At 38.4% G+C, this 22,787-nt stretch overlaps 1 protein-coding gene across 9 annotated transcripts in view; it reads left to right on the top strand.

The window, feature by feature from the left end:
- The window catches only part of PPM1B (protein phosphatase, Mg2+/Mn2+ dependent 1B), a 57,502-nt gene that overhangs the window by 6,779 nt on the left and 27,936 nt on the right, over nt 1-22,787 (top strand). For 4 of the 9 annotated variants that reach the window (XM_021392745.1, XM_021392753.1, XM_021392752.1 and 1 more), the window contains exon 2: nt 18,025-18,169. The exons of 1 other annotated variant lie outside the window; for it this stretch is intronic. The gene's annotated coding sequence lies outside the window, so the exon portion shown is untranslated. Of the gene's footprint in view, nt 1-8,628; nt 8,747-15,937; nt 16,085-16,195; nt 16,293-18,024; nt 18,170-22,787 lie in introns of all 9 variants that reach the window. 4 more of the 9 variants (XM_021392748.1, XM_021392746.1, XM_021392749.1 and 1 more) reach the window with 4 other exon arrangements.

Here is a 22,787-nt window from a genome sequence, read left to right on the forward strand (position 1 = left end):
GTGCTTAGAAACTACTCAGAGGTGCAAACTAAAGCACAGTAAATGGGATGACTCAGATTTCCTTGAAAGTGCACTGCTGGTCCAAATGAAAATGCTAATGCAGATGTTCTGGTTGAGTCTTGAGGCATCTTAGAGCATTGCAGAGGGTGTTGAGCTATGCACGAGTCTGGATCCTCCATTCTTCTGCCTCTTAAGTGCTGTTGTCAGGCCTGGATACTCTCTGAGTAAGGCATTTTATCTATCTTGAATGCTATCTGAATCTTTGTTCCCAAATTATTGTCCTTTGTTCTGCGATTTAGTGTTAAAATTACTAGCATTAAAACAGCAATACTGGAAAGCAGTTCTTTCATGGCTTAACTTCAGTTAGTCAAGAATGAAATGAGTGTCTGTGAAGCTTGGCTTCCTGTGGCTTGGTGTCCTGTGGTTGGGTTTTTTTCTTGAGTGTAATACTGCAAGTCAGCTCTGAAAGTATTTTTATGTGTTTTGGGCACGTGTAATATGCGTGTCCTGCGTGGTAAGATGCTATTGGTAACAAAGCTGAGCTCCTGCGGTACTTGTTCTCAAGAGGCACTAGTTTGGATGGAATGTCTCTACTTGATCCAGCTATTTATTACCTCAGTACTCACAGAACATGATTATTTGTTGAAGCATTTGCTCTTGTGTTAAACTTATGAATTGTGGTGAGTTTGAGCAAACTGATGAGGGAGGGGAACCAGAGCTTGGCTTTCTATGGTTGTATTTGATCTTTTCATTCATGGTAACTCTTGCTTTACCTGAAGCCTTTTTGTTTAGCACTGATTTATATTTCTTCCATAAGAGTTAAAAATTATTTTATTCTCTCCCTCCAGTGTTTCAGGTTACCTACTTAGATAAGTAGGAAGTGGTGCTCCTAATGGCAGCAACTTTTCTAAAAATCTCTTCTCTACAGGACAGGTAAAATTATTGAGGGCACCCAGCATACTTATTAAACTGGCCTCAAATAGATGGATGTAGAGTTTCCTTAGATGTATATTGTAGCCTTCTCTGATGATTTCTCTGGAACTGGAGACTAGTAATACACTCTGGTACGTAAAGGAGTTTTGGACCGTGAATGAGGTTTTTTAAAATGAGCAGTGTATTGATGCCTGGAGTACTGCTAGATTTGATTTTGAGGGTGGTAGATGAGTATTTAAAAGGGACTTTGGTTTGTGATTGCTCTTGTGACCTTGAAAAGCTGCTGAAACTCTAATGTACTTTGAAACTTGTCAGATGAGAAGTACTACTGTACCTGGGTGATGTGGAGTGTGGACTGAATTCTGGGTTTTCTGTTTTCAGTGCATAAAAGCTGAAGAAACTGCTCCTTTTGGATCTATTTTAAGTGCATGAAAACTCAAAGCATTTGTTTATTCTAACTTCCAACAGGAATCTCCTAGTCGAAAGATACTCAGCATGCTAATTTATGCACAGGTCCTCATGTCAGGTAGGGTACTGCTGTAAGCACTGGTCCCAGCTCTCTGGCATCTAGTTTGATTGATTCCCTGTGGGCCAAGAAAGAAATGTTCATAGCTGACTCTTCAAGAAAAGGTTGTATTTCTTTAATCTGTGTTTGCATGACAAACATGAAGAGCCTTTCTGATTTCAGGTCTGGGTTCAAGTATTACAATAGCTAACAGTGCAGTACAGGAACTCACCTAGGTAGTGATCGTCTTAGAGATACCTAAAGAGAGTTAGGTGTCTCATTGCAGGTGGGGTTTACAGTCATCTCTAGCAGTGACTGTTATTCAGTACTTGTAGGACTGGTACCCGTAGGTGTATCAAACCAACTCTTCAGCTGTGCTGTTTATCTGTTTGCTAGCTTATAATGTTTTGTCTTTACATTTTTTTTCTGGGAGACACATCATAGGTATGGACTTCGTTTCACTTTTTCTTTTCTCTGAAAATGTTTTTTTGTTTGTTTTTTAAAGAAACAAAACCATTGTATTACTGATGATGATGGTAAAATATCCAACATGTGGTGTGGGTTTGTCACCACCTTTTTGTTCCCTTACTGATGGCTTAGGTTGGTGGATGAGCTGTTGGAAACACTTGAGGTTTGGGTTATATCTGATGGTGTTACTCAGAGGGATACTTTTTTTCTAAAACGTAGCACGTGAGTGTGGGTAAAACTAGACAAATAGTATTCCGGTACATAACGAATATGAAAATGATCTTGTGAAAGCAGTAGTTAGAACTAATACTATTTTTTGGTGAAACTTACTTCATAAATCCTCAACAAGTGCACTGTAATTGAATTGCTGTTTAAAACAGGACCTAAAGGTTCATTGGCATTGTCATGAAGAAGATGCTTTAATAGGAGTGATGACTTGCTTTGTGAGACATTTTCCAGCCATCCCTTCTTTTGGATGTCTCTTACAATGTAAAGAAACTGAAAGCAATTTAAGTGACTACAGAAATGAGACTGTTTCACAGTATTTGCTGAAGTCAAATAGCTGTGCAGTCTCCTCTGCAGGCAAATCTGAGAACTCGTCACTTGAGGAATGGTAAAAGCTATAGTGTAATGTTTTTGCTAAAGTAATAATTTAACTTGTGTGTTAGGTAGAAAAAAAGCATTGTTAGGACTTTGCCATAGTGATGATGTTTTGTATCCCACTTTTATATCATAATGAAACGGTATAATTTCTTTGACTTCCGTTTTCTCTGTGGTATGCCTTTTGCTGAACCATATCTATGCTTTGGTATGTGGGGTCTTGGTTTGGTTTTAGGTTTTTAGTTTTGTTTTTCACTATGTAGGAGTAAAAAAGTGATGCAGGCAACACCTACTTTGAATGCCAGTATCTAGTTGTAACTTTTAAATCCAATAGGATGATGTCTCACTTAAACAAACAACAAAACCTGAGCCTCTCTAGGCCAGAGAAGAACAACTCCGGAATACTTAATGATCTCAAAATTGTAGCTGTTAACTATAAAAGTTTACTATGTGTTTCTGACTACTCTTGCAGTATTTTTTCTTTTTAATTTAAGAAAAAGAAACAATGTCAACTTAGAATATCTTGAGTTTTACAGGAGGAGGGATAAGGTTAGAGATTGCCAAAGCATCTGATTACTTTTTTCTAATGTTCATTGAAGTGTGGCTTACTTATGGAGCCAAAGGGGAAGAAATGGAATTGCAGTGTAGTTTAGGATTCTTGAAATAAAACTGTGTTGATGTTGTCCATGACAGGGAAAAGAATTTACCGTGGTTAGAAAAATTTCATGGGAGAAGTGTTCTGAAACTGTATTTTTGAAACTCTGTATTTATTTATTCCTGGAATGTACTATCCTTGAAAAATACTTCATAATTGCAAATGTTTTTTACTTATTTTCAATGTAAACAGTTTTCCATATTTCTGTATCTGTCCAGAGGGAAAGTAGGGCTCCATCTAGGAAGAGGGCTGATCAGTTACTGCTTGACCTTTTCTTTTCTTCCCCCACTGTTGTTTCTTTGTTTTGTTCAGGGTTAACAGGCAAATGTTTTGTATTAGCAAAAGCATGGGATAACTATTCCAGAACTGAAATATCTCGTTTATCTTGAGAGATTTGTTCAGGTATGAAACCTGATTATTTTGTCAGTTCCTCAGAGAAGATGGAGCTAATCTGGAAGGCATCTTAACGTGTCTTAACATTTTGTCCCTTCTCCATAGGTCTTGTTTGGTAGTTTGTTAGAGGTCTGATTAAAACAGAAGCTCTTGCGTAGGAAGCAGATGTGACAGCTTAGTACTCTCTATTGGAATCTCCATTGCCCTTGTGAGCAAGGTTTCTTCTGCCCAGTAGTTTTTGCTCCAACCTTAGAACTGTTGATTGATTCCACTTAATGTTTATCCTTTCTTTCCTTTCCTGGGTCGAAGTGTGATACTGTTGCCAAATGAGAGAAACTAACACCAAGCAGGAGAGGAATTGAAAAGTAATAAGTGCTTTTAGTGCTGAAGTAAACAAAACTACTTTTGACAGAAACATACGTTTACTGAAAACTTCTGCTAATGTAGAGAACGCTTGTGTAGGCAGAGCACTATTCATTGAGAAGCATTCTTCCTTAATACCTTAACCTTGGACTGCGTTGCATGCATGTCTTCTCATCATGTGAATAATTTTTATTGGCAGATAGGCAAGATTTTATTACTAAGTTCTGTTGCCCACTGGAATTATTTGCTTTGTGGAGGTATTGTGACTCTTTAATACCAGCATGGATAAAAACTAGCAAGTGGAAGTTGACTGCTGACTTCTGTGCTGCTAGGGAGTGGGAAGGAGCTGCTTAGTGTTTAGTTTTCATTCTCTCTGCTTATCGTTGTCAACATAGTTTCTTTGAGCTCCTTTTTTTCCTGTTGTATTCCTTATTGAAAAGGGATTGGGAATGGGAGTGGAAGCTTCAATCTGTGGTGCTTTTTTCCAAAGCTTTTTCCACCTTGAATAGCATTTAAAAACAAACAAAAAACAAAGTCCTGCAGGTAGAGAAAAACTTAATATGTGATGAAATCTCTTCTTATTATGTGTGTGAGATGTTATGGAACTGATAGACTTGCATCTCTGTCTGAGGAAGCAAAAATTCCTAGAAGGTCTTTCGGTGACTGAAGGAATGTACTTGGATTGAACTGTGGTGTTCAGAGAAAAGAAGGTTGTAATTACCTCTTGCTTCTTTTTCATTAAAAGGAAAAAAGCAATCAAGCTTGTTTGATTGCACTGCAAAAGTGTAGTGCTTTTGAAATGTTATGGACAGGACAGAAGTAAACCCAGCACAATTAGAGAAATAGCTCGTATATGATTCAATCAAATCTGTCTTTTTTTATTGGAAGTTTCTTCTAGTTAGTAAGTGTGTTGTTACCTCAGTGGCAGTGCGAGGCATTAGATACATCTGCTTTCTTGTCAGCCAGGCAGTTATTACTACTTTGCAGCTGTTTAAAACAATGGCTGTAAAATCTTGGAAGCTGGCTTGTTTATCTGTTACTTGGCTGAATTTTCTTTCAGTTGAGCTTCTTGAGCTTGCTAAATGAGGGTGTGAAGGCAACTGCTAGTGCTGAGGTTGGAGTGGAAGAGTACAGGCAGCAGGAACATGATCAATTTAGCTTAGCCAGCTTGTTGCAAGACTGCACCCTGAGATGTTTCAGAGGAGTTTCTCTTAAGGTATACTTAGAACACTGCCTAAGTCTAATGGTTTGGATACTGTTCAGTACCTGATAACCTGTTTTACTGGTGGAAGTAGTAAATTTGATGGAAATGTTACTGCTGATGCATTCTTGAGAATTCAAAGTAGTATCCATTGTCACATGGCTATCGCTCTGATGTGCTGAAGCAAACAAGTCCAGATAGAAACAATCTCAGGTTATATCATCAGAGATCCTAAATTTAATTTAAATTAAGAATGTAAAGAGATGGCAATACTGGAAATCACGTCAGCTGTGACAGTGTTAGCAGTGTCACCAGCTGTATTGTGATCCTAAAGTAAAAGAACTTGCCATCAATATTTAATGTTAAAACCTCTATTATAACTAAATTATGAATGCTCTTTTGGATTTTCCCCAAATGCATGGTGTGCTGCAGCTGATGACATGACTCCCTTCATGGTGGTCATTCCTGTTTAATTAAACATCAACACTTGCTGACAAGAATATCTTTATTCTGTAGGCACGTGAGAACACAGCAGAAACCAAAACTTTGCATAGCGGAGGTCATGGTGAGGGGTTCCACAAAAAAGTTCCTGAGGGAGTTGAGCTGTTTTTCTTTGTCTTCCGTCATGTTTGCAAATATCCCTGGGGGATAAGAGAATTGCCTCTACTCATGCACTGTGGCAGTGGTATTGTATACTGCTTAATGTGGAGCTAGAGCTTATTATCTGCTCCCTGCTCTCAGCACAAGTTTTGAGGAACTACAGAGGAACTCAAGTATTTTGGGTGAAACTTGAGTACTATTGGCACTGCTATTGACTACAGTGTACAGTTACGCGTCGGGCACTGACTGCTTTTGCTTTTGTTTCCAGGAGTTCTTGAATTTGTTCAAGTTCAGAGGTCACATTAAAATGAATTTACTTTCAGTGTGATGTGGAAGAAATTCAAGTAATCTGAAAAGATATAAACAATCTGAATTTCAGTTATTCTTTCTGATATGTGTAATAAAACGTACTTAGGTTCTCTTGACCGTTTGCTGTTCTTTGCAACTCCTCTTGTTCTTCCCTTCTTCTGCCACCGATTTCTATTTATAAATTTTCAGTGGAGTTACGAAAACCAAATTTTCCCTCTTATAACCTCTGTTGTTACTGCCTTGTTGCCAGATACCTTGAGAAGCGGCCAGAAACTTCATTGCTCAGTGACTGTGTTCTGCTTGTTGAAATGTGCCTATCTCTGTGCACTGAATTCTTACATTCACTGTGGAACATATGAATTGTGCAAATTGTTTAAGCTTAGAGACGAATTTTTTCAGACATCATCTTTGTTAGGTAAAAAAGGTTTCTTTTCCATGTGCTAGAAATGTTGTATACAGCTTTATTTTGATAACATTATGAATTAGTAGTTTGTCAACCTATAGCAAAACACTTCTGTGACCTCGAAAGTAGTGACTGGAGTTGCTGGTGTAGATTTACCATGGAAAAATCATTGCCTGACCAGTTTGGCTGCCTTCTGTGATGAAATGACTAGGTCTTGGAATAAGGGGAGAGCAGTGGACATCACTTACTTTGAATGTAACAAGGCTTTACCCAGTGTCCTACAGCGTACTCCTGTTTGTAGTCTGAATGGAGGGATGACTGGACAAATTCAGGTTCAAGGGGCATCAGTTAATCATTCGTACTCTGCCTGGATGCCAGTTATGAATGGAGTTCGTCAGTGACGTGTGGTGATTTGTGCTTTTTCATATTGTTATCAGTGACCTGGAGGAGGAAATGGGATGTACCTTCACCAGATTTGTGGTGGACATGAAGAAAGGCAGCACAAAGGCTGGGTGCCCATCTAGAGATGATCAGCCTGGAAGAGTGGACCTCTAGGAGTCTAAGACATGTGCCAAGTCCTGCCTCTAGAATGGGAAATGCTCCCGCAGTGCAGAGGGCTGGAGGCTGGCTGGGTTGTACCTCTGCTAAGAACAAGCTGCATCTGCTGAACTTTAGGCTAAATGCAAGACAGACAGAGATGAAAACTGGCAGCTTTGTTCCCCTTTACGTGGTTTTTTTCCATATGTTCTCAGGCTGCATTTGTAATGCTATTTCTGGTTTTGGTCCCCTGGAACAATGACAACCTTTGGGGATCTCCAAAGCTTGATGCCGAGACGATGGAGCCAATCTCTTTACTGGGAAACACAATGGGAAAATGAGACAGGGTCATAAATTGAGAATGACATGCCCTTGTAGAGATTGTCAAGACCTGAGTAGAGAAAGCCCCAAGCAACTAGGACTGAGCTCAGCTTTGCACTTTGAGAAAGAGATTTACCTAGAAAGCCTCCTGGGTCCCCTCCAACTCAAATTTCTGTGAAGTACCACTTCTGGCTGAGACTTCGATTTCATTTGGAAGCATGGTTTCTCGTGCAAAAGGCATGTATTTCTAGTGCTGCTAGGTAAAATAATTGGGTATGAGCAATTACTCATGTTGACTGTTTCTGAAATTAATCAGTAGTTACTTGAAATTTGTAACTATTGGGTAAGCATTGAATAGGCAAAGTGCATTCTTTAAATAACATCATTTCATCTAAGAAAGAAATAAAAAGTACTCTTGTTCAGGTTGTTCTAGAACTTCATAGTGACTGATATGTTTTCTCTCTCACTTACCTTCATCCATTATTCTGAACCTTGAAGTAAAGCTAAGCAATATGTGGAACATTTGTTCTTTGAAGTTCCTTGTGGAAGAAAGAAACAACAACAGTTTTGTTAATATTGATTCAGTTCCCTCTTTGCCCAGGCTTATAAAAAGAAACTGTCAACCTAAATGCTGTGTGTGGACAATTTGAAAATGGAGGGCTTCAGCTGGACCCAAGCTACTGAAGTTATGTACTAGTATACCTAGGCATGGTGGGTTTAACTGTGATAGCCTGGCTCTAGAGTTTGTGAGGAAAGCAACTTTGCTTCCTTCTTAACAGCATTTTGCTTTTTTAGTAGCTAGTGACAGGCTTCTTTGATATAGTTTCTGTATCTGAGATTAAGTTTGAATCTCAGCTTGTAGCCCTTCTTTTCTTTTGAGTCCAATATCTATGTATACTCCTGTAAATGATTGCATCAGTATGGCAGCCTTTTCTATCTTCTTCCCCTTAGATGTGTGTGAACACACATAACTCTGTGCAGGCTTTCTATATTATGTGGTTGTTTGTATTCCTGGTTTATAAATAGATTTGTAGGCACCTATTTTTGAGGGTGGTTCACACGATAGTGGATTTTTTGGCAGGTAGCGGCCATTGAGTGGTTTAGCTTAGATCACCTTATGCCTTTTGTGTCTAACTAATGAAAGGCACTCCTGTAATCTTCTGCTGCGTTACCTCAAACAAGTACGTTCTTGGCTAACTTGACCGCTTCCAGTTGTTCATGTGTTTTCTTGATTCCAGTCAAAAACTTGCTACAAAACAGCGCTTGAGCTATGGATTTTATTGAATAATGTGTTGAACTAGGAAAGAAATTGGTCAATTATTCCATCTTCCTACTTTCAGACTCACAGGCTCTTCTGCTTTATTCACCCTCTAACATACAAGGAAGAGTCACTAAACTGAATCTTTATCAGAAGAACAAAGATCTGGAAGAAATTTGATTTTTTGCACTGCGTTCAAGGTAAGACTTTCAAAATTGCCCGTGACCAGATGGCAAAAAGCATGAATATCGAAGCTTGTGAAATGGAACTACTACTCATTTGTCAGCTTTCTTGTGCATTATACTGAGCCTGAAGCATATTATGAATATTTATTAAGTATTAAATGTTGCATAATTCTTTGGATGTGTGCTGTGATCTAGTGCATATAATCTAGCTGTGTCTGCGTTCTTTCACTATAACAGTTAACCAAGTTGGTACTCGTAACTAATGTTTACCTTTTGAGTAGCATAGATGTTCGTACTTCTAAAATTGATATACTAATTTGCATGATACAGGATGGAATGTCTTAATAAATTGTGTGTCATAACTGTGTTTGGTTTACTTTATAGTCCTATGCTGATCTTGTTGGAATTTCTCCTGAATGCAGTTATAGCAGGAGTGCCATGCCCAGTCTATTTCAAAGTATCAGGGAATAGTTGGGGAATCAGGGGGTAGGATTGTTCCATTTTGAAAGGTGTGGTAGGTGTGTTTCTTTCAGTAAAGCTATAGCTTCAAGTACGTGTGCGGTTGTCATCTCTGCAAATTTGAGTGCTAGTCGAGTGGCAGGAGTCATCAGAATTATTTAGCAGAGTGATGCTGTTGCCTTCAGCTGCCATTCGCAGATTAACAAAATATTGAATAAAATGCTTATTCTGTCATTCCCAGCCTCCAAGGGAAGTATGGAGAATCTAATTAGGTTTAGGGTGATGAAATCCATAGACCAGCATGCAGTTCCCTTTGATTCCCCAGTCTTGGGGTGTATATTGGTGGGCTGCACTACTGACTGGATCGTATACATGGTGTTCCAAGGGAGAAGCTGAGTAAGTGGTTCAGGAAAAATAGAAACACACTGATATCCCTTGCAGACAGCAGGTTGTGTGAGGAGGGGAATACAAGGGCACGGTATCCAGCCATAAAACAGGTGGTGGAGAATTTCACGTGGAGTCAGAAGGACATAGGAGGTGTTTCGGGACTGTAAAGTGCAAGTTGCAGTGCAAGTGCAATGTAGGCAGCTGGTTGCCTGATGCTAGCCCTTGTGGGGTTGCGGGGGACTCCTGACACTGGCACTTAATGTGCTGAATTCAGCACTTACTTGAAGGTTCAGATCGTCAGTAGATTTCTATTCACGTAACTATTTTTAATTTGTTATGCCTTTGTGGTCGTGTTTTTTTTTCCTGATAGTTTTTACTGAATTACCTACATAATCCCAAGCTTCTTTGCTTAGCTTTTAAACTGCTAAATTCATCAAATTCTTTGTTATCATTCTGCAAAAGCTTGAATACTTGAGTATCCCTTTGTGAATTCTGCTTATTTTTTTAATATACTTTTATAGATACTAGGTTTAACTGTCTGAACTATACCAAGTACAGCATACATACAGTTTAAGCTTAACATGTTTTAAAGTGATAAGACTGAGATGCGAGCTTTGAAAGTTTCCGGTTACATCACTTTAAGACATCCTGACATGTGTGCTGTATAAACAGAATGACAACGTAGGGTGTCTTCACCCTCTCTGCAGTTAATGTGTTCTCTCAGGCGTCTTGGTGTGAAGATGATGTATCCATTGCCATTCACATTCTGCAAGGGATTGTGTTGCAGCCAGCAGTGTGTAGGAGCAGTAACCTTCTGTGGAACTGGAGATGGTGTCTTAATCTGTTATCCAGAACTGCCTGCAACTGATGTCTGATCTGATGAATAGCATAAAATAAATGTTGAATTATTAACATGCTTGCTTCTCGGAATCTTTTTTCCTGTCAAGTCCATGTAGATCTATCATAACTGCATCGACTGCTTGTAAGCCCTTGAACACCGTCTCTAGTGCTGATTTTTTTTTAAACTGGCATGATCTTTTTGCATGTTAGGTTTAACATTCTTATTGCTAAAATTGCCCTTTGAATTTTTGCAGGTATGTTTCAACATGTATTGTAGTACTTAAATAGTGGCAAAATTAAAACAGTTGTTGCCTCAATAGATATATCTGAAACTTCAGCATTTAAATATTTTGTAAATTGGAAGTTTTTAAACTGTATTGATTAAAAGCCAGTCAAGCTGATTTTATTTGTTAGTCTGAAGTTGCAGTAGTAATTGGACAAAACTATTTGAGTATTTAAACTTGTGAGTTGCCAAATGGCTGCTTCTTGCCAAGTACTCCTCTGTTTAGATGACAAGTGAAGCAGTTCAGATAGCCTCAATGCAGACACCTGAAAAAGATTCCATGTGTCCAGGCAACGATATTGGAGACTGCTGCCAGAAAAAAAGGTAATGGAAATTTGCTTCGCTCTGCAGATCCTAGAGATAGTAATCTTTTAGTCTTCAGACTTTTTTCTTAGAAAGCTTCTTTAGTATGTTAAAAAAAAAAAATAAAGCATGATATAGAAGCGCAGGTAGCAGTGCTGTGCCTCTGTCACAGACAAAACCATCTGTGAGCTCAAACCTAACACATTCTGTGGATTGAATAGGGTATATCCTCTGATTACGAATATAATGATCGTGCTAGAGTACAGGAGTATATCATTACATATCTTGTAGAATCAGCTGCTTCTCTTAACTATCTGACTATAACTGACTTCTTAATGCTTTGTGATGTTCCTCATTTGAAATGATCCCTTTAAATGGGTTAAATTAGCAAGGTGCTTAATCTGTTTTAGTGAAGCCAGAGCATCTTTCTAGGCAGAAAAAGCAATCTAAAATGCTTAAGTAGGCTTTACATTTCTAAGTGCTTAGTCACTTACGCTAATATAGTATTGTTAATGAAATAGTTTTGCTAATAGGTATTAAAAATTTCTTGGTGTGGAAGAGACTAAAGGGAAAAAAGCACGAGGTTCTGAAAGCGTGATTGCGGTATAAAAATAAGTTTTTATTATTCCTACTTGAAGGCTTCAGTTTCTATATTGAAGTGTTTAATTTGATTTTAGTTCTTCTGCAAGATTAAGTATGTGTGTGGGCTTTTAGTTGATGGAACAGATATTTGAATGCTCTTTCCGAGCTTTGTGCTTTGCAATAAGCACTGAAGTGTGTATTGGATAGTAAGTGTTAATATAATGTTGTATGTTACTGATTTGAATGTTCTGGTGATTTTGTTATGGTGTTGAATGACCTTTGCATTTAAATCCTTTTGTACATAAACCTGGAAGTGATAATGGGACTAAGAAAACCACAAATAGATTCAAATGAATAAGTACTGTGGCAGAGAATTTACTCTTCCTGTAACAGAAACGTCAGCAGTGTTCAGGCTATTTTTTATCTGCTCTGATGGCTCAGCTCTAGTTCACTTGTTCATGAAGGCCTGCCTTCGTGTACAAGATGAGGGAGCAGTAAGGGCATCACTTGCACTCTTATGGAGAGGAGGAGTCCTTCCTCTAACCAACAGTATCATATATATTTAAGAAAAAAGCCACTCAAGATCCCTTATAAATCTGATGCATTTATTTCTCTCATTGTCAATCACATCAACACAAGTGAATTTTTGCTGTGTTTTCTTTATGTGGTGCTAACTGAAGTATTGTTATGTTGTGATCTTCTTGCTCAGTTCTCGCTGTACTCTGTGAATTTTGAAGTCATCCTAAGTATTGGTATACTTGTAGTCCCAGTTAAGGCTGTGTGTATTGTACATGTAAGGTTGGAAAAACAGGATTTGCTGTCAAGATTATGATTGTGATGGCTTAATTCCCCAACAGCCAAATGGGATACTGTTGTGCCTTTGAGAAGCCTTTGGGGGGATATTTGCTCAAAATACGGGATCTGCTCAGAAAGATGTGGTAGAAGCAGGGTTTAAACTTTCTCTGTTGGGTGCATTGGGAATATAAGTTGTTGTATTGCAGATGAATAACTCACTATTACTGCGGTGGTTATAGTAGTCAGATTTCATTCCAAAGCTTTCTCATTCTCGATGCATTGCTAGCCACTGAGTTACTGAGATTCTCTACTCAGATAATAATTTATCTTTGGGAGCCCTAATTGTTTTCTGGCTTAAAAATAACTGAAGACCGTTCATTGATGAATTAATCACGATAGTTGTCTGCAGAGAATCTGTTCTTCCACTTTGTGAGCATTTCCTGTGAAATGTTATTAATCCTTTGAAAACTGTCAGGCTTGCTGACTATATCTTACAGCTAGAGCATCTTAATACTTTGCAGCTCAAGTCACCTTTTGAATCCTAGCAATAAGACAAGACAGTTATGTCAGGTTTCTGTGCCTCTTGATCCTACGATATTTTGAAGCCTGTAACAGTGGGATTTCTTTATTATCCAAATGCATGTGTTTGATACAGAATCAACCAAGCTGAAATTTGTTGCTTTCTCTGATATTTTTTTTCCTGAGAATTGCTTCTGTAAGAGTTCTTTATGGCCCTAAGATATTTTCTTGAATGGCTTGGCAAGGAAGGGCCAAGCTGTTTCTGTTTCATAATCAACCATTTTTATTCCCAAGTTTACTTCTGAATTTGAATAATGCTGTAGTTTACTTACAGCTCGCTTTTCTGCCGGGGAAGGTATGACAAACTCTGGATGTTCCTTTTATACTGCTGTAGTAGCTAGAGTGGGAGAGACATTCCATTTTTGTGCTTAATGAGGAGTGGTTTAGGGATGTGACGCTTCAGCCCAGAGGACTCCTGAAGGGATAGATGTACTTCGTAATGCTACCAGATGGCAAGTGTGTCTCCTTCTCTCTCAGAGTGCTTGACCAGTGCTGCGATTTCTACTTGTTTTAAGCAGATGGATGTTTACAAAGTTACAGCACTCCACCTGGAGTGACTGTATTTTTTTAAAACTTTGATCTGAAGACCAGGTGCTCACAGAAGCAACAAATAGATGGATCGCTTCAAACTTGACTCATTACTGCCTATCAACGTAACTAGCAAGATGGTAATAAATTTGCCTCATGGGGATATACTGTAGCAATGTGTTCAAAGGACAGACGCTTTGCTAAGGGTAAACATGATTCTTACGCTGCCTGAACAAATTGCTGTGCCTGAGCTGGGCCTTGGAATCCCCATCAGGAAGATGGGTGTTTGCAGACATTCTTGCAATTGCTTTTGCAATTATAAGTAAATAAATTCAACTTCAAATCTGGACGGTACGAACATGTCTTCTGTCTACTATTCCTGAATTACAATGGGTGACACAGTGCATATCTAGAACTTACACTATATCTGTAATGCAGGGTATAATAATAGCTACTAAGACTCCTGTAAACTCTTCTTTCGATTGTCCTAGCAACCCCAATAAATGTATTTATTCAAATAAGACCCCTACTTGAGATTATTTTTTGTAGATTAGAGCTTTATAAAGAAGGCATAGTAGCGTATGAATGCAATACCTCTTTTAACTCTTGAAGATCATTTGTTTTCTTAAATCTGATAAAAATCAAATACTTGACAGTGAAGACTTTTTATACTTAAGTATTTTTACTGAAGTGTGTTAGGTGGCCTTTTTCCTGAGTGTTTCCAAAACTGGATGTTTGAAAAACTGTCCCAGCTTAGGGAAGTGTAGATTGTGTACATGCGTTCACAGTTTTTGCAAGGATGACTTTCAGTGTTTGTTCTGCTTGTATCATTCAGCAGAGTTTGAGTTACACATTGACTAGCTGGACGGTCTGCTTCAGGCATTCCCTTATATGCAAGCAAGCATAACCGTCTATGTGACTGAGCAACAGGGATTAACATGGAAACAGGGATGAGCTGCTGAGAGCAAATATTACTTAAGCTGCTACTGTTGCCAAGAAATCTGTGTAGCCATAATGTGAATTGAGTGATGTAAAACTTGCCCAGAAGACAATTACAGAGAATTTAGGAATGAAAGACGTGCCTTATAAATATGTATCAAAGATATGCAGGAAAAAGGTTCAGAATAGCTTTTGTAAATATTTTTTGTGTATCAAAAGCAGTGTGGGTTTCTGATGCTGCAGATGAGCCTGCTGAAGTAATACTGAAGTGTGGGCCTAGCTAGAACACTAAGCAGTACTGAGCCTTGCTGAGCTTTTGACTAGTGTAAAATATTGTGCTAATAGTGTGGTGCTGTCATTGTAAATTCAGACTTGAATGGTTCAGATGATTAACTTGCAATTAAAACCTTGAACAGCCAACTTCAAACTGCTGATCTAAATATTTATCAGACCCTTGAGCAAATTTATTTCAAGATTTCTGCACTGTAAAAAAAAAAAAAACACATTGAAAAGATAATGCCATACTTTTTGCAAAACCTGGATGTTAGTTTAATTGCTTTGACAAGTATAAAGCACTTAACTTGCTTAAACATTAATAAAACAATTCATGTTTTTGCTCAACTTTGATTCACAATGTTGTTGTGTAGAATCAGGAATCACTCAGCAAATGCAGGGAAAATTCATCGTTCTCTTATTATAAAGTATGAGCAGCTTCCTCTGTAGGGTGAAAGTTGTACCTTGCCTCAAGTGATTACGCAGACGTTAACTCCTGGTCCTGGGTTTTGTTTGTAGGTTAACAAAGAACTACTGCGTGAACTTGCACAACTAGTTCACTCCCTTGGCATATGCTCTTATTTTACTGTGAAATCAGGTAGCCTAATGCCTATGTGAAGAGAGGACTGGAATATTTTATGTTTGCTGTATGTTTACAACATGCTGTTGGGAAGTTGCAGTGTACTGGCAAACCTGCACTGAGCTTTCAGCATTGCTCTTTTCCTTCTCCCCCTAGCATCTCCTACTTCTGTAATATTTTTTACTAACTTCTTCATGATCCAGAATTTGGAGGGTTCGTATCAGCAGTGATAGTATTTGTTGCCATAAGGTCAGATAGGACACATGAGATTTCGCTTTGTCTTTATTGGTGGTGAGGGAGCGGGTTGGTTGGTTTGTTTTAAAGCAGCAGTGGTATGATTGTCCTTAAAAGGAAGGTCAGAATTGTTGCTGGTTGTTAAACAGAATAAAAATTATATTTCTGGTGCTTCTTTGACCAGAGTCTGGAAATTTGCAAAGGACCTGGACAGTGTAGTGGTTTTTGCTTCTATAGGATTCAGCTTCAGGTTCATTAGTGCTTTGCTACCAAGTTTAGTTAATATGCTTTTAATTATCGGAAAGACTAGCATGTGATGCCTACTTTTCTGTGCAGTGGTAAGGATCTTCAAATTTCTCAGGGTTCTTGCCTGTATTTATATTTTTAATGTGCTTATTGTTGAATGTTGGTTTTAATTTTCTAGCAGTGACGGGAGTTGGACTTGATGATCCTCGTGGTCCCTTCCAACTTGGGATATTCTATGATTCTGTGATTTACTTGCGATGCTTTTGGCTGTCGCTTCCATCTGAAGAAAACACTTTTAACGTGGTGAAATGAAGCATATTCAGGGGTAAGATTCTCTTAGCTCAAAATGGCTCTCTTGGAATTCATCATAATGTAAGCAATCTGTCTCCAGGCTAGACGTCACCCTTGTCTAATGAATGTTCTCGCATCCTCTTAGAGTAGTATTGGGAGGAGTCGAGCCTTTTGCTTCTGGGAAGCATAGAGCTTGTCTTTCCATCTGCTTCTGTGAGTCAGCCCCTTCCAAAAGCTACTGGGTGAGTATTAGAAGGACTGAGTCTGTCAAGCACTTCATTGTGTAAGCACCCTGTAGCCTCCTGGTTAAGGAGATCTACTGGAGGTGGGATGCTGTGTGAAGGGAGCTGTCTTTTGGATATGCGTTTGGTGGCCGTGCCCTAGTGGTTGGTGTTCTTAAGAAGAGAGAGTTATGCTGTTTCCTGCAGCTTTGTGAATCTGTGCCTTCTGAGGTTTTGTCCTGTTCTTTTCTGTTTTGTTTTTTATTCTGAGGTATGGAAACAACTTCTCTTTGCTGATGAACTTGTAAATTGTGAGGGGAAGAGTTCTGCAGTGTAATCCAGTACCGTGATTTAGAATATTTGCTGTGTAGTTCTTTCAAAATGCTTCTTCAGAGTTCGTTAACGATTTAGTGGATGATGCCTAAGTCATAGTTTCACGGTACTCAGAACAAATCTGAATAGGCAGCAGCTGCTGGTTCTGCATTTCTGGCACTGGCACTTGCCTGAAATGCATTTTCTAAGATGGTTTAGAGAACTAAACTGGCAGAAAATAATTGGCTTCTTTCTGACTTAGTTTGATTCATTGAACCATCCATCCTGTTTTGGTGCCTAAAGAGTGAATGCTGGGGAAAACAGGGCTTGCAGGAGTGTGACATTACGTGCACTAAACTAACTGAAACCTTACGGTTCTTCCAACAGTAGCAAAGTATTCCTTCTTTCTCACAGCTTCTTGCATGTTTGTGTCAAGAAAACAGACACTTTGAATGGCTGAAAAACACTAGTCGCTGTTTGGAAGAGGCAAACCATAATGAAATGTTGTCGTAGTTCCATTCTTCAGTCAGTATCCTTAAAGTCAAAGCCTGCCCTCTGTCCCCTTTACGCCTCACTCTGCTGAGTAAAGCTGTAATCAGTTTATAATCGTCAGTGTTACCAGAAGGCTTGCATTTCCCTCATGCCCCAGACAAAGCTGGCTGTTAGCCAGAATTCTTCCTGCGATAGTTCGCTCTACCAATGTACTTTCACAGTAACTTCTGTAAGGTGAGGTGATTTGTAAGGTTAAGTATGTAGTCTCTGATCCATGATGGAACTTGGGTATTTGCATCCTGTTGAAAATAATGGGATTTAGGTACCCAGATGCTTGTGTAGATGTGTACATCTGAATTCTTAGTTACCTGTTAGTTTTGCATTTTAAGTTGAATTTATGATCAGGCTTATTGAAGCGGCTTTTAAAGATGTATAATGATTATTTCTTCAGAGAAGCTGTAGTACTTTGAAAGAAAAGCAGTAAGCTTCAGCAGTGAAACTGCTGTGCGTTTTTACATGTAAGCAATCGTAGTAAAGAGTTGGCAAATAAGACATGCTGCGCTTGACGGATTTCACTTTTGTCAAACTGTCTACTCGGCCACTTAAGCAGGTGAATAAAATTAAGTGAATAGCACTTGTGTTAGCAGATATGCAAAAGCTATTCCTTCTGTAACTGAATTTAGCTACTTGAATGTCAGGTAGTGGGCTAGATGACTTTTAAAGTGCTAGTGTGTGCCAGTGAAGGAAAATGGAGAGAAAATCTGATTTATTTTTTTGTTGTTGGTATGAATCCTTAATATGCTGTTCGGAGTGTACTGAAAGATCTTACGACAGCCAGACATAGTTCAAGCTCTTCTGTTTTTCAGGAATACTGCTTTTTCCTAAATTCATGTACAGATCTGTTGTATACCATCTGGAGTAGCTAACTACTTCCTTTGCTTCCTTCTAGGAAATACCAAAATAAAGCAGATGTTGTGTCCCGTACTGTTATCTCAAGGTTTTGCAAGTCATTCTGTTACGTGCTCCTTGGCAGCAGGAATGTAAACTAATTCTTTCAACATTGAAATAGAACCTTGACAAGGTTGTGATTACAGGTAAGAACAAATTCTGCCTCTTAGAGATTTATGGAACAGTGTAATCACTTTGAGTGCATTTTAATTTGCAACTTGTAATTGACTAAGACTTTCTCATAAATTTGAGAACAGATTGGATAAAGGAATGTGTTTTTCTTCCCTAATTGCATTTGGGATTTGCTTAATCTTAATTTAAATAGTGAGAAAATGGCCTCTCTACTGCTGTACAATGCACAGTTAATAAATGCAAATGGAAAAAATATATAGTTTATCAACACCGAAATGAATGCTGACCCAGAATTTCAGAGAGGTGTTTTCTCACACAAAAGATTGTCTTTTGTCAGTCAGAGTCATGAAGTGTTTTGCCACCATGAGCTTAAATCAGCTTATTGTCTGTGTGGCTTTTCTTCCCCTCAAGGTTTGTACTTCCTTAAATGAGCTAATAGCAACAGTGCTGTTTAAGTTACCCTTTTTAATCAGTTACGGAAAATTTCTAAATTGTTGTTATAAGTCCACTGTAGCTTCAACTTCTGAATGATTTTTTTCAAAGGGAAAGGTTGTTGTCTTCTTCCAGGTCAGTGTAAATGTTTTGGCTTCTGGTTTCTTATCCTGACTTCATCTGACAGACTGAAAAGTGATGGCAATAACTGTTGTCCCACCATTCAGTCGCTATCTTTTCAATCTGTAGGTGTGGAACTAAAAATCTGTGTTCTTTTATTCTGATTTCTTTTTAGAAGTGGTAAATTAAATGCTACAGAACTGTGTTAATTTAAAAAAAAAAAGACAAACTTCATGCTTTGTTTTTTTTCTGAATGATTTGATTCTGTGTTTAAACAAGGAGTACCTGTTTTGAAGACAGTGCATGAAATTGCTTCATTGCATATGCTGAATCTGCAGAATTATGATGAAGTTAAAACCTTTTTGTCTTGACTTCACATTTGGGTGTCTCTGGCAGGATGAGTCGTTTGCCTTAAAGTTGTTTGCCTTAGACTGTAGTGGCAGGACAACTATGGTGGTGGAATCTTGGTTTCAGGTAGTCTAATATGTCATACTCAAAAGTTGAGTGATGCATAGGTCGGTGACAGGTTTGTGCTAAGGAAGTGGCACTGATTGTTCTGCTGTTATAATGAAAGAAAGATTCAACTGTTTTGTTTTGGATATACCTTGGATTTTGTTTATGCTTTTATACTGTTGTATTTTGGTTCAGTGTTTGTATTTAATTTGCAGCGATGTAAAAGGTAAAGAAAAGGCACAACTCTTCTCATACTGTTACAGACTATTTTTTTGTTGGATTGGATGTGTATTCCTCAGATTTGTGTGTGTGAACCAACAAGTTACCCCCAACTAAGTTTAAAAAAAAAAAAATTTACTGTGGTTCTGTGTACCTGCTGCAGAACAATTACCCTGCATCTTTCGGACCTGGTTAGGAACAATTAACTGATTATGAGTTAGACATTCATTTCTACCTTATTCTCACAGAAATGCATCTGAAGCTTTTCTTCTCTCATCTCACCTCTTTCAGTGTTGGTTCACTAAGTTGTATTAAATGCATAAACTTGGGATAAGGGAGAACTCATTTTTAGTGACATGTTGTTTTATGCTAATGAATAAAATGAATTCTTTGATTTTGATATCCATTGTATATTAGCTGTATGGTAGCGCTCTTCCTTTGAAATTGTACGTGCTATGTCTTTAATAAAAACCTGTCTGCTGTTATTTTGAGAAGGTGCAAAGTTAGTTTAACCTGTAAGATAGCTGGTCTGCTGTTGAACTTAGAGAAGCAACAACAACAGAAAATATTCTGTGTAGAAGTACCTAAACTTTCTTTAGGGAAAGATCGCTTCTATGCTAGGTCAATGCTTTCTAGTGTCCAAAAGCTACACATGTGCCTCTGTTTTGAATTGTCTACAGGAAGCGTGATCCTTTGTAGGCAAACGAGAGGAATTTCAGTAAATGCGGGATATAAATCTTCTTAGCAAACCTCCCATAGTATGGTCAGTAAGAAGAAAGTCAAGAGCAGTCCACTGGGTGGTATGATAATGCCACACCTTGTTGCGGAGTTTGTATTGAGGGCAAGAAGTGACTTCGGAGTTGAAAAGCTTAAATTGATCATATCTGATTTAACCACCTCACTCACATGCCTGTGTACTAAACTCCTATTTAGGATGGCACAGGGACGTGGGTACTAGTTTGCACAAAGCTAGCGTGGCTTTCAGACTTGAGGCTCTGATGTTCCCATGGAGCTGGTAGAAGCAATAGTGAAGTTGCTTTGCACTTGTCTGGGCCTGATATTGCAGTACCTGGTGAACCAGCCTGGGTATTTGCATCTTACATACCACTTCTCGTATAGTTAATAGTTGAGTTTCCCAGCCTTCATAATATTTAGATGACAGCTTGATAACATCTGAAATTGTTACCTGGAAAACTAAGACGAGTGACGTGGGATGAAGAAAGTTTCTACTCTAGAGCATTTCTTACTGAGAAAGATATCTGCATTCCTCTTCAGTAACTTCCTAGCTGAAGTGCTAATATGAACAGACAGCTGCTGAATGTCAGGAGTCACACTAGCAGTCACAAAATTACACATCGTTAACTAGGAAGAACATGACATGTTTTAAGTTTACATCTGGTCACAAAACTTCATGGATGTGACCTCTGCAGTTTATCTAGTTGTGATGCTGCAGTACTGATAAAGGCTTGGTAACTCTAAAATGTATCAGCCTCCTCATCAATGGTGACTTTGTGCTAATTGCAGTGATTGCAGAGTTATGTTCCTGTGAAGCTCATCTTGGACATCTGAGACGAGGTCTCTTAACTTTGTACCTATCAAACTGCTTTCCAGATAAATAAAAAACTACAGCATAAAAGCATGCAATTTATCCATGAGAGACAGGCAGTTGTCACATTAACTGAACTCACTGCAGTAATGTGGCTTCGTCCATGTGTTAATAAGGTACAAAAAAAAACCTACTATGTAATGAACTTCAGGAAAGACCAACCTCTATGTATTTGTCACTGCATGCGGTGCATTCACTTGTTATGCTGTGAGTGCTTAGCCTGCACAGTTTTTTCTTGGGTAGTTTTGCTTTGTACCAGTTTTTAAACTTAGATTCTTATGCAACTTTGTAACTATTGAGAGTGAGCATAATTTAAATAGGTTTTGAGCTGCAAGTGCTATGAAACTGGCTTCTAGAGGTACTCGTCTTTCCTTACCCTGTGACTTGATGACTGGTCAAGTCAAGGGGCAAATGAAGCCTTGTGTGTTTTTTAGATTCTCATTTCAAGATTTTTTGTTTTCTCAGAAAACAGTTCTTGGTTTCCCAGTGCTTGGGGTATTGTATCGCCTTCTGTGCTTTGCTCTATTGTGGTATTTTGTTAGTAGCTTAATTATATGTACCCTGCACCTAATTCCGAATGTACTCCAAGGGGGTGAACCCCAGTGTTTCAATATAATAATCTGATTATTTGGATGCATTACTTGCCTGATGGTAACTTTAGAACCGCAGTTTCTGATGTATCAAGTCATTTAAAATTTTTCTGCCAGTTGGAACACAAGCATGTGTGTGTCTGATGTTAACAATCTAGCTAAAAACGTTATAGGTCCTAACCTGACTCCTGGTGCACCTTTTCACGCAGTCCCACAGTCTTCCCTGCTGGAGTTTACTCCTGTATTAGATGTTCTGTCTGAGCTACTGGCTTCTAAACTCACTGCAGTAGAAGTCACAAAGTTCTGAAATTAAAGCTAATTTTGCTCCTCTTCAGTGAAACAGTTCAAACAGCAACAGCAAAAACATCTCAGCCAGCAGTTCTGTAAGAAAAGAAATTGCTGGCACAAAGTAGTGGGAAATAGCTGAAGCATAGCAAATTATGTTTTCAGGTATTGCTACGGACATTGGAAACAGATGTAAATCCACAGCACTAAATGCTGCCTGTGATTGTTTTGTACCTTCAGACTGCCTTGAAGTAGCTGAAACACATTTTGAAATCTTGCCTTTTTTTAAATGGCTGGTTTAAAAGCAGTTTGATGTTTCCTTTGCGTATTTCTTTGTTTGCTCCTTTTGTCCCCCTTCCCCCCCGTCCCCCAATAAAGATACATAAATTCATTTCAGAGTTATAGCTGCAGATTCTAAGTATATATCCTAACTGATGATTGGGCTAACTGGACAAATTTTGAGTATCCTGGTTTAAAAGCCTATTGGAGTTGTTTCATGCAACCTTGGCAGAAGAAGTTTATGATAGTAATTTTTATTTAAGTGTTATATTAAAGGCTTATCTTGATCATTTCTTTATATCAGTACAAAATGAATCTTTGGTCAGCTGTGCTGATGGGATCCTTCTTCATGTTGACCCCCAAGTTCTTCGGGCTACGGTTGATTTTAAAAACAAAAACTCAAACCCCATAGTGAGTAGACGTAAATTATAGTCAATCACTGTTTGTCTTTGTAGTTCATCTTTAAGTAAAGTATTCAGATCTCATTCTTAGCTGTTCAACTCTGCTGGTACGTTGTAACTATGTTGTACTAACTAAAGTTACAGTAGCTGTTACTACCAAACTTCAAGTAGAGCTATTGCTCAAAATTTCAATAGCTCTTTGCCTGATGTAAATTTACATAGTGCCAGTATTTTTTAAGGGCAGTAA

The sequence above is a fragment of the Numida meleagris genome, chromosome 3 (genome assembly GCF_002078875.1).
Source record: "Numida meleagris isolate 19003 breed g44 Domestic line chromosome 3, NumMel1.0, whole genome shotgun sequence".
Lineage (NCBI taxonomy): Eukaryota > Metazoa > Chordata > Aves > Galliformes > Numididae > Numida > Numida meleagris.